Raw genomic sequence first — 11,185 nt, 5'->3', positions numbered from 1 at the left:
ATTAATTCTTTGCACTTCTGTAGTGCCTCTTCGAATGTCTCAGTGCACTTTCCAAATATGAATGCATTCAGCCTCACATCAGTTTGTAAGGTAGGAAGCTATTACCCCACTTCAAAGATGGAGAAACTAAAGCTGTGAATTGCCCCAAATCACACAGCTGGTCAGTGGCAGAAGTGGGAAGAGAACGCAGGGGGCCAGACTCCCAGTTCCGTTCTCTAATAAACGATAGTTCCTGAGTGGTTCCTTTATGTTTAAATCAGATTTTTTTTCTAGAGAAAAAAGTTTGATACTGACCTTTGGCTTCATTGACAGACAGCCTGAAAGCTTCAATTGTGACCAGAGATCTAAAGCCCTTTCCTTTACACAGCTGTGGGGTAAACACAAGAATCTTTTTACATGGAAGGATGTTAGTGGAACATCTGCAAAGTAATGAGTACATGATGGGTGTCCCTAAGTAGTAATTATCATTTATTACTATTGTTTATTTGTTCCCAATAGGCTGCACAAAGTGCTAGGCACTGTACAGACAGAAGGAGGGCACAGTCCCAGTCCTAGAGAACTTACGATCTAAACATGCAGTGCTGTACTACAGAAGAAGATGCATATTATTGGCTATGCCCAAAGAGCTGTCCATCCAAATCAGCCTAGCAGTAACACCAATTGAAGGTCTAGGGCTAGCGTCTAATCTGGTGTAAATCAGCAACACTTTTTTGAAGTTAATAGAGCAGTGCTGATTTATACAAGCTCAGCATTTAGCCCTTTGAAAATTGTCCTGAAATTTTCTCCCAAGGCTTCTGTCTCTAACTATGCTGAGTTATCATTGAAAGTCTGGGTTGTTGGGGTTTTTTGTTATTATTAGAAAGAGGGAGTTGAATGGAAAGAGGCCAATTCATTGGGAAAACAGATGGAAATCATCTGAGATCGTCAGCATACTTGTTAATTATAAAACAGAGACAGAATTTTTCCTGTTTAATCAGACACTTTTACCATGTTGTGCAGTCAGAACATTCAATATTTTAAGGTGGTGGAGCACACGTGTATCTTCACATGCTTACTTCCCAACACAATTCTCAGCATGTATGTGGAATGGCTAGCAAGCTGGACCACTAACAGATTGGTCATACCAAGCAGTAGCCTATTCTTCAAAGTTTTGCTTTTGTGCTCTCTTTTAATTGTTTTTTTCTGTGCTGTGTAGTAATGATTTGTACACATTTATTTTCACATAGTAAAGTTTTCTATGAAATGGTCAGTTTGTGGCATCTGCTAACATTATGAAATTGCACATACCTTGTTTTTATGGTGTGAAATTTTAGTCTTTCAAGCGTGATCCTTTTAAAATAAAGGTCAGATGCACCTGCAAAGTGAAAAGCCATGGTTTCACTGTCCACTAAACCTTTCATGAAGCATTTTGTAGGAGAGGTAATAAAATTATTTCTCAAATCAAACTCAAGTTGTGAAGCTGTTATATGTGTTCCTAAATCCAGGAGGAGTAAATCTGGCTTTTGAAGCACATGTAGAACAAAGAGACATTCATAAGAGGTTCTAGCATGGCAGTTAGAAATGGAGAAATCCTCTAATCTAGCCTCGTAGGATCAGTACAAAACAGTGTGGGACCAATACCTCTTTCAAGCAGACAGAGTGGTTCGGAAGACAGGTGTAATACTTGCTGGGTGACCTTGGGTAACTCACCTAAGGTCTCTTTGCTTCATTTTTCTCCATCTGTTACTGATGGGTGGAACAGTATGGACTAGTGGCTAGAGCACTGGACTGGGACTCAGAAGACCTGGGCTTTATTCCTAGCTCTGCCGGTGGCCTTGGTCAACCATACCTCAGTTTCCCCATCTGTAAAATGGGGATTATGATACTGACCTCCTTTGTAAAGCACATTGAAATCTTCTGATGGAAACAGGTAGGTGGTGTTATTATTAATCACCTTTTTAAGGTACTTTTGAGGTCTAAAGGCAAAAAGAGCTATACCTTCTCCATTGCTTTGCCATGTACAGTTTCAAATAACCCAAGCAATGGGCTTTCCACCACTTCTCTGGGGAGACTCTACAGCATAGTAAAAATCTCACTACTGGTATATGTTTGGATTTACTGCTGTGTAAGTTAGACCAAAATCTTGCTCAGAATTAGAAAGCTTAATTCCTAAAAGAAGCTACGTGTAAGACCTTCCTACTGTGGCCCTTATCCCCAGGCAATCTGAGTGTATTATGACGTCTCCTGAAGGGAAATGTACAGGCACAAACAGCCCTCTGGTTGGATTATAGCCCAGAATTATAAATAGTAAAACTGAGATGGGAACAGGTGCTTCCTCTGCAAAGCCTGGCTCGGGCCAGGTGTGACGTGACCAGTGCTGGTTACTGTCCAGCAGCTCATGACCCTGTGTGAAACGAGTCTGGTCTCAGTGCAGTCCAGTGAACAGGTGCCTGCATCATCAGAAACAACACCAGGGCTGACTCGAATGGGCAGTCTTGTCAGCAATCGCGGGAGAGGAGCTAAGGCTGGACAGGGCCACGGAGATTCAGTTCTCCTCCAGAGCATTATTGTGGCACATTGGCTGGTTAAGGCAGGAGGGAAGCGTGCTGTAGATAAAAAGGAATCGTCAACTTCCAGAGCTTGGCACTGCAGCACCTTTCATTAGCACTACACTCACTACCGGACCCTAAGTGTTTAATAGTGAACATTTCTAATGTACACCCACAGCTCACACAATGCTATTGGCTAGCTTCTGTCTTCGAGGGCTTAACCAGTATATCTCTAACATCCCAGCTGATGGAGCTCCCACCTTGTTCCTTGGGAAACTACTTCACAGCTGAATACAGCACATTGTCTGGAATTTTTTTCTCCTCCTTGATACTCATCTAAATTTTCCTCACTGATTTGATCCCATTGTTCCTATTACATACTTCTTTGTATCCCCTTATCAACTTCTCTCCTGCCTTTATGTTTACACCTTTCTAATCCTTGTAGGTAGTTGTTGCTTAGCCAACCTACACATGGAAAATCTGGCCATAATCTAATGGCTCCTATTTAGGCACCTAAATGAAGCATCTACATTGTCAAAAGAGCTCAGTGGGAGTTTCTGGGTGCTGAGCACATCCAGTAACCTGGCCCTTAGGAGGAGAGATGACAAGAAACTAACTCATAGCCTCTTTTTCCTCTCTCACCCTTTGTCTCTCTTGTCTATTTAGATTTCCAAGCTCTCTGGGGCAGGCCCAATGGGCCCTGATTTTGGTTGAAGGTTGTAGGCACTATTGTAATTAATAATATTAAGGAGGGTGGATGTGCTGTCGTCATGCTGCGTGCACTGGTTGCATAAAAACAAAGCAGACTGTCGCTGTGCAGGTACTAGCCCTGGACTGTTTTAAATTGGATCATGTGGTATAAAGGGAAGGTAAGTCTCTCTTCAGCTACTAATTGAGAATACATGCAATGATCTGGAAGATCTCACACCTGTTCCCTCTGTAGCCAAAGTAAAGTGTCAGTCTGATAGTTTCAGGAGAAAGATATCACTACATATATGTTACATTACAGTTTCTCCAGCCAGCTGTCACTTCATCCTTCCTCTCTACCGTCCATTCCACAGCTTTCTGGTGCTGTATAAGGTCTAATCTCTTGTCCTTTACGCAAAGGAAATGGAATTCTTTTTCACTGGGCATTGTTTCCTCCCTCGTAACAGTGGCATCTTAGCTCTTCTGAGGAAGTTCTGAAAACCTCGTGAGCGAGGGAGATGGGCAAGCATCCAAGTGTGGCTGGATGCCTTTTAGTGCTTTACAGGATGTGTCAGGCTCAGGAACATCTGATACTGTTCCACTTAATGTTAATGCTGTTAATCCAGCTCCCATAAGGTAAGAATGGTGTCCTAGCCTCTGTTTGGCGGAGGATGGAGGTGGATGGCAGGAGAGAGATCACTTGATCATTACCCATTAGGTTCACTCCCTCTGGGGCACCTGGCATTGGCCACTGTCGGTAGACAGGATACTAGGCTGGATGGACCTTTGGTCTGACCCAGTCTGGACATTCTTATGTTCATACCACACCCTCTTAAGCACTCTGGGACAGAGATTCCCCAGAAGGTTTCTCCCACAGACAATAGCAGCTCGTGCAATTTTAAGATGGCCAGAGATGCCTGAGGCCACAGGAATGTTTGGTGGGTGGACAGTAGAGGGTGCGTATCTACATTTACAAAAAGAAAAGGAGTACTTGTGGCACCTTAGAGACTAACCAATTTATTTCAGCATAAGCTTTCGTGAGCTACTGCATCCGATGAAGTGAGCTGTAGCTCACAAAAGCTTATGCTGAAATAAATTGGTTAGTCTCTAAGGTGCCACAAGTCCTCCTTTTCTTTTTGCGAATACAGACTAACACGGCTGTTACTCTGAAACCTATCTACATTTAGCGTGTTCCTGAGGTGCTCCCCCTGCTGTGCAGTTGAAATCTGACAGCACAGGGCCAGTGGCATTCCTAGTCTTAGCAAGACTTTGGTGGGGTTGTTCCACCCCCCAGTAATCTGCTTCTGTGCGCCTCATTTTCACAGCAACAATGAGACCTCAGACACAGTCCCTCTCTCCCCCAACAGTCCCCTTTTTACAGCAGGAATTGAGGGTGCAGGTCCTGGCTCTTTGTGCTGAGCATGGAGTACTTCTAACTGCCCTGTGCAGTTCTGCCTACCCTTTCTGCCATACGTGTGCTCAGCCCACCCTGTTCACCTCATCCCTCCATGCCACATTAGGGCTTGTAGGGTCACACCACAGTGCTGGGATTCCCTTCCATGCTGCAGTGCAGTCAGTCCAGAAGCAGTTTCTTACCACTCCTATAGCAGTCAGGGGACTGCTCTCCTCCTCCTACTGGTTCTCTTGTTTTAAATCTCACTGCTTGTAGTGGGTTTCACTTTGAGGCCTAGTGCTCAGGCCATGGCCAAATAGTCTCTCTGAGTGTTGGGATAGCTCTTCCAGGCCGTTTGGGTAGCCTGGCAGCCAAGTCCCAGTTCGTCACAAAGCTCACCCCCAACCCGGAGTGCTCTAGGCTCTCTCAGGCAGACAGTGGGAGGAGAGATCTTTAGGGGGACCTGGCCCTCCCTTTCCACTTGATTCTGGCCCAGTGGGAGAGAGGCGAGGGGTGGTTCAGTCCTTGGGGGTGCCGCTCCAAATTGGCCTTCCCAGCCGCCTCCTTACCTTTCCTGGCAGTTTTTCCTTCAGCTTGTGGCGTGGCCCCAGCTTTCTCCTTGCACAGTCTCAGTAATTCAGAGCCCCAAGTGGAGGCTTCCCAGCTCACTCAGAGTCCAGTTGATCCTACTATTCAGGGAGAAGGGGAAAAAAAAGGGCAGGGCCCCAGCCAAGTCTTACTCTCAGTCCCAGTCCTTCCCCTGCAGACTGCTCTGTTTCAGTTGTCACTGTCTGCCCGTCTCTCCTTCACTCTCCTGCGTGCCTCCCTTTTAAGCAGGTCCTCCATAGGATAGGAAGCATGCCCAGCAGCTGCAGAAGGTCAGGGCCTGCTTGGCCCAATACTGTTCCAGTACTCCTTTAACCCTAGTGTCGGGTCTGTAAACAACCTCATCACATACTCTCCCCCTCAGGCTGGGCACTGGAGTCTGTGCAGACGGGTCTCCTCCGTCCCACGAAAAGAACTCCCATGTTCTTATGATCACGTCCTGCTCACTGTAGTACCTCAAACTTGTACAGCTGCATTGAGGTACCCGTTTATAATCCACTGGTTATGGTGTTTCATGGTGTTCAGCCATCACAGAGGTGCATGATCCATCACGAGATGGAATGTCTGTCCTCATAAGTAGTAGCAGAGTGCTTCAATAGTCCATATTACTGCCAAGGCCTCCTTCTCTATTATTGAGTACATAACTTCCCGGCCGAACAATTTCCAGCTGAGGTAAAGGATTGGGTGTTCTTCTCCCTCTATCTCTTGGCATAACACGCTCCCCTGAGGTTAAGGTCAGAGACATCCATCTGCAGGGTGAAAGGTTTTGAAAAATCAGGGTGGAACAGGATGGGCTCCTGCATCAGTCAATCTTTCAATTTCTTGAAGGCTGTGGTGCACTCTTGAAACCACCAGACCTTCTTGGGGGTTATGTCTATCACCAGGTCTGTCAATAGGACTGCAATCATGGTGAAATCTGGGATAATCCTCTGCAAAATGTATGCACACAGTTAATTATGTTACGTAAGTACAATCCCAAAGTAATATATTACAAAATCCCTTTTACTTTGTTCTTGATCATTTTTAGGTCTCAATGGGAAATGAAGAGTACCAACTAGTAGTTGAATCTCTGGAGAATACAACCACAGAGGACCTTGTTAAACACAATGCTCAGTGGCACCTTACATAAGAAGTGCACCATAAACTTAATTTGGTAAGGTTGGAGAGGAAGTACATTGAGCATCAGGAAAAAGCTGAAGATGATGGGACAAGCACAAGCTGTGGGTGAGACTCACCTTATACTAGGTCACACGGCATGCATTTCAAGCAGAACATATGCTTCTATGGTAAGCCAGAAACCTGTAGGCATCTATTAAGCACAGTTTCAATCACAGGCATCAACTTTCCAATGTGCCGGGGAGTGCTCGACCTTTCCTCCTTTCCTCCTCCTCTCCCGAGTGCGCCATGTCCTTGCTCCTCCCCTGCAGAGCCTCCCGCACGCCATGAAATAGCTGATTGTGGCAGGCGGGAGACGCGGGGAGGAAGGGGGAGGTGCTGATTGGCAGGGCCCACTGGTGGGCAGGAGGTGTTGGGGGGTGCTCCAGCGCCTGTGGTTTCAATTAAGCAGTTTCAGCATGAGACAAGTGAAAAGCAGACACTTTGAGTGAGAAGATTGCATGGAAAGTAAAGGTAAGTGGGTGCATTGACCCTAAAGACGCCCATGCATACGGCATTGAGTACTACGCCAAGAGTGTACGTAATGTGTTTTATCAAAAGCTAAAAGCAGCAGAAAAAAATATTAGATTTTCCTGACATTGATATTCTGATGAAAGCAGCCTTCAATGATGAGACAGCTAAAAAATATCAGTCGAATGGATACTTCAGGTCATGACTTGTATGAAGTCTTCAAAACCCAAAGAATTATCCAAAGTTCTGTCAGTCTATGGACTCCAATCAAGAACAGACTAAAGCTGTGCTCAAATGCAAAGACAATAGTCAGAGTGAAGGTGGCAGGGACTATTACAGAGCTAACCACGGACTGGTAATTATTTACTCATCTCTTGGTTGTGTCCAGACCTCAGCATAATGTTGATCTGCGTGAGACTTTGGGAAAGTACAAGTTCTCTGTGGTATCATGATCATTGTTCGAAAGCAACGGAACAATGCCCGTGCACCAGGGGAAAAGCAAACTAATGCACATCTTGCTTGGTCTTTCTAAGCCAGCGCCTACTGACAACCTAACCGGTACCGTAAACCAGCAAAGGCCTTTCAGTATAGCAATCATAGATAGTATACCTGAGATGATACTCTCGACAAATCAGAACCTGTTAACACTGGCCGAGATTTGGCTGAATACTTCATTCTGAGGCTACAGAGAAAATACTGAACCTATGACGAAGTCCACCTTGTGTCTGATACACACGCAGAGGAATCAATTAAAAATATTACTAGAAAGAAGAGACTCCATGGTATTGCACTTGTCAAAATCATTTACGCCACAAACATCTCCAATCTTAAAGTGAAGAAGCTATTGTCTCATACTTGGACGAAGGATGAGTTAACCACATACCTTGCAGGAAAAATGCTCCAGCATATGAAGAATTGCTCAAAGACTTCAGTCGTTGCATTGTATAATGAAGCTACCACCTCGCAGTGTTCAGTGGAGTTGCTCTGTAGTCCCAGTGAGGAAGCTGACACTAAAATTATCATGCTTGCCATCAGTGCCACAGAGAGAAGTGCTACTAAACTCTATAGAGTTTTGCACAAGTCACATGTTCTAGTGCGGTCTGAGACACATTGTCCAAGACTTACGCAAGATTCTGTTTTTGTCTAGGCTCTTGGGAAACAGAATTGCTGTATACTCCTCAGAGATGTGTTTCTACCCTTGGGCACCCCCCACCCCCAGCCCGGAGAAGTCCCGGACCAGCTGCACCTGTGCCTCCCCTCCCCAGACCCTAATTGTTTAGCCTGCAGAAGAGAAGAATGAGGGGGGATTTGATAGCTGCTTTCAACTACCTGAAAGGGGGTTCCAAAGAGGATGGCTCTAGACTGTTCTCAATGGTAGCAGATGACAGAACGAGGAGTAATGGTCTCAAGTTGCAGTGGGGGAGGTTTAGATTGGATATTAGGAAAAACTTTTTCACTAAGAGGGTGGTGAAACACTGGAATGCGTTACCTAGGGAGGTGGTAGAATCTCCTTCCTTAGAGGTTTTTAAGGTCAGGCTTGACAAAGCCCTGGCTGGGATGATTTAACTGGGAATTGGTCCTGCTTTGAGCAGGGGGTTGGACTAGATGACCTTCTGGGGTCCCTTCCAACCCTGATATTCTATGATTCTATGATTCTAAGCCACCCCAGGGACAAATGTCTCTGGTCTGGAAGAAGCTTTTGATATGCCCCATGCAGGTTCTGGGGCAGCTGAGAAGGCAGTATTTGCTACTCAGGTTCCTGGGTTCAGTAGTAATCTCCCTGGATTCCCTGGAACCTGCATGGGGGCATCATAAATAAAAACCTTCCCCCCAGAACCCTGCAGCCAGCACTGTGTGGTCAAGTCCAGTTACAGGAGTAACCACAAATCAGCCTCCCTACCAGGAGGGCAGGAAGAGCAGCTGCTGCTTCCTGGAGGAGCAGCTGCTCAGTTGGAGAGAGAGAGAGAGAACTGGCTCCCAAGGCTCTACACCACATTGGGGGGAATCCTGTCTCCCCCATCCCTCTCTGCTTGCCTCCAGCCCCTGCCTCACTCTGGGAACCGACACCCCCCCCCCCATCCCTCTATACTTGCCCCTGCCTCATTTTGTGAGCCGCCGCCCGTTGTACTTATCCTGGCCCCAGCCTCACTATGGGGACCAACCGCCCCCCCCCCGCTGTGCTTAATCCTGGCCCTGGGAGCCACCTGAGGTAAGTGCTGCCTGGGGCCCGTACCCCCTCCTGCATCCCAAACTCTGGCCCCACCCCAGAGCCCATACCCCCAGCTGCACCACAACCCCCTGCCACAGCCTGGAGCCCCTCCCCAACACCCTGCCTCAGCCTGGATCCCTTCTCCTGCACCCTGAACCCCTCATTTCTGGCCCCACCCCAGAGCCTACACCCCCCAGCCCAGAGCCCATACGCCTTCCAGCACCCACTCCCCCTGCCTCTCCTGCACCCCAAACCCCTCATCTCCAGTCCCACCCCAGAGCCCCTACTCACAGCCAGAGCCCTCATCCCCCCACCCCAATTGCCTGCCCCATCCTGGATCCCCCTCCCACACCCTGAACCCCTCATATCTGGCCCCACCCTGGAGCCTGCACCACCCAGCCCAGAGCCCCTACCCCCTCCCACACCCAACCCCCTGCCCCAGCCTGGAGAAAGTGAGTGAGGGTGGGGGAGAGCAAGCGATGGAGAGAGGGGGGATGGAGTCTTGGAGAAAGGGTGGGGCAGGGGTGTTTGGTTTTGTGCCACTGGAAAGCTGGTAACCCTAAGGAGGGGGCTGGGGCCTGGGGTTACTGTGGGGAACAGGGGTCAGAGTGCTGTAGGGGATGGGGGTGCATTGCAGAGGATGGGATGCTGTGGGGGGGGTGAATTACTGCCGAGGGGGTGCTGCGGTGAGCGGGGGGCACTGTTCTGGGTGTGCAGTAGAGAGGAGGGGCAGGAGGTTTCCGTGAGGAGTGGGGGGGGCACGGATCTGGGGGTGCGGGGGCTTGCTGTGGGCAGCGGTGGGGCATGGTGTTGGTGGTGCAGTGGGGAGTTGCTGTGGGGAGGCAGTACTGGGGGTGCAGTGGGGGGTGGGGGACTGCCGTGGGGGGCGGGGGCATGGTGCTGGGGGGCAGGTAGGGAGGAGGGGGCAGGTTTCCGTGGGGAGCATGGTGCTGTGGGGCCGGAGGGGGGCTGCCGTTAGGGGCACGGTGCTGTGGGGGCGGGGGGGTTGCCGTGGGGGGCGGGGGGCACGGTGCTGGGGGGGCAGGTAGGGAGGAGGGGGCAGGTTTCCGTGGGGAGCACGGTGCTGTGGGGCGGGAGGGGGGCTGCCGTTAGGGGCACGGTGCTGTGGGGGCGGGGGGGGTTGCCGTGGGGGGCATGGTGCTGGGGGGGCAGGTAGGGAGGAGGGGGCAGAAGGTTTCCGTGGGGAGCACGGTGCTGTGGGTCCGGAGGGGGGCTGCCGTTAGGGGCAGGGTGCTAGGGGGGCGGGGGGAGCACGGTGCTGTGGGGCCGGAGGGGGGCTGCCGTTAGGGGCAGGGTGCTGTGGGGGCGGGGGGGGGCTGCCGTTAGGGGCAGGGTGCTAGGGGGGCGGGGGGGGCACGGTGCTGTGGGTCCGGAGGGGGGCTGCCGTTAGGGGCAGGGTGCTAGGGGGGCGGGGGGGGCACGGTGCTGTGGGGCCGGAGGGGGGCTGCCGTTAGGGGCAGGGTGCTGTGGGGGCGGGGGGGGTTGCCGTATGGGGCCGGAGGGGGGCTGCCGTTAGGGGCAGGGTGCTGTGGGGCCGGAGGGGGGTTGCCGTGGGGAGCGGGGGGGCACGGTGCTGGGGGGGCGGTAGGGAGGAGGGGGCAGGAGGTTTCCGTGGGGAGCATGGTGCTGTGGGGCCGGAGGGGGGCTGCCGTTAGGGGCACGGTGCTGTGGGGCCGGAGGGGGGTTGCCGTGGGGGGCGGGGGGGCACGGTGCTGGGGGGGCGGTAGGGAGGAGCGGGTAGGATGTTTCCGTGGGGAGGGGCGCTCATGACGGTATAGGGGGCGCGGGGTTGGCTTTGTACCGAGCAGGCCACTTTAGGCCACCGCTATTTGCATATGTTAATATGATGCAAACGAATCGCACGCTAGTCTGCGCCGCAGCGCCCTCTGGGGGAATTTGCTCTTCACGGGTTGAGCCACGGAGCCGAACGCGGCTTTCTCGTTGGCCGTGTTGTTATAGCTACTATGGTTGTCAATCATTCCTCTACTCCCGCCCGCTTGGTCACCCTTAAGATTCCATAGGATGGAATCCCTGTCACTCTTCCTCCTAAATCTTAGGACTCTGAAACCGTCTCCCGATAAATTCGTGTGAAACGCCCTATATGAACTCTCGCCA

Source organism: Lepidochelys olivacea (assembly GCF_965140295.1).
Source record: "Lepidochelys olivacea isolate rLepOli2 genome assembly, chromosome: 4".
NCBI lineage: Eukaryota > Metazoa > Chordata > Testudines > Cheloniidae > Lepidochelys > Lepidochelys olivacea.
The sequence above is the reverse complement of the archived record's forward strand: the minus strand, read 5'-3'. Positions refer to the sequence as shown.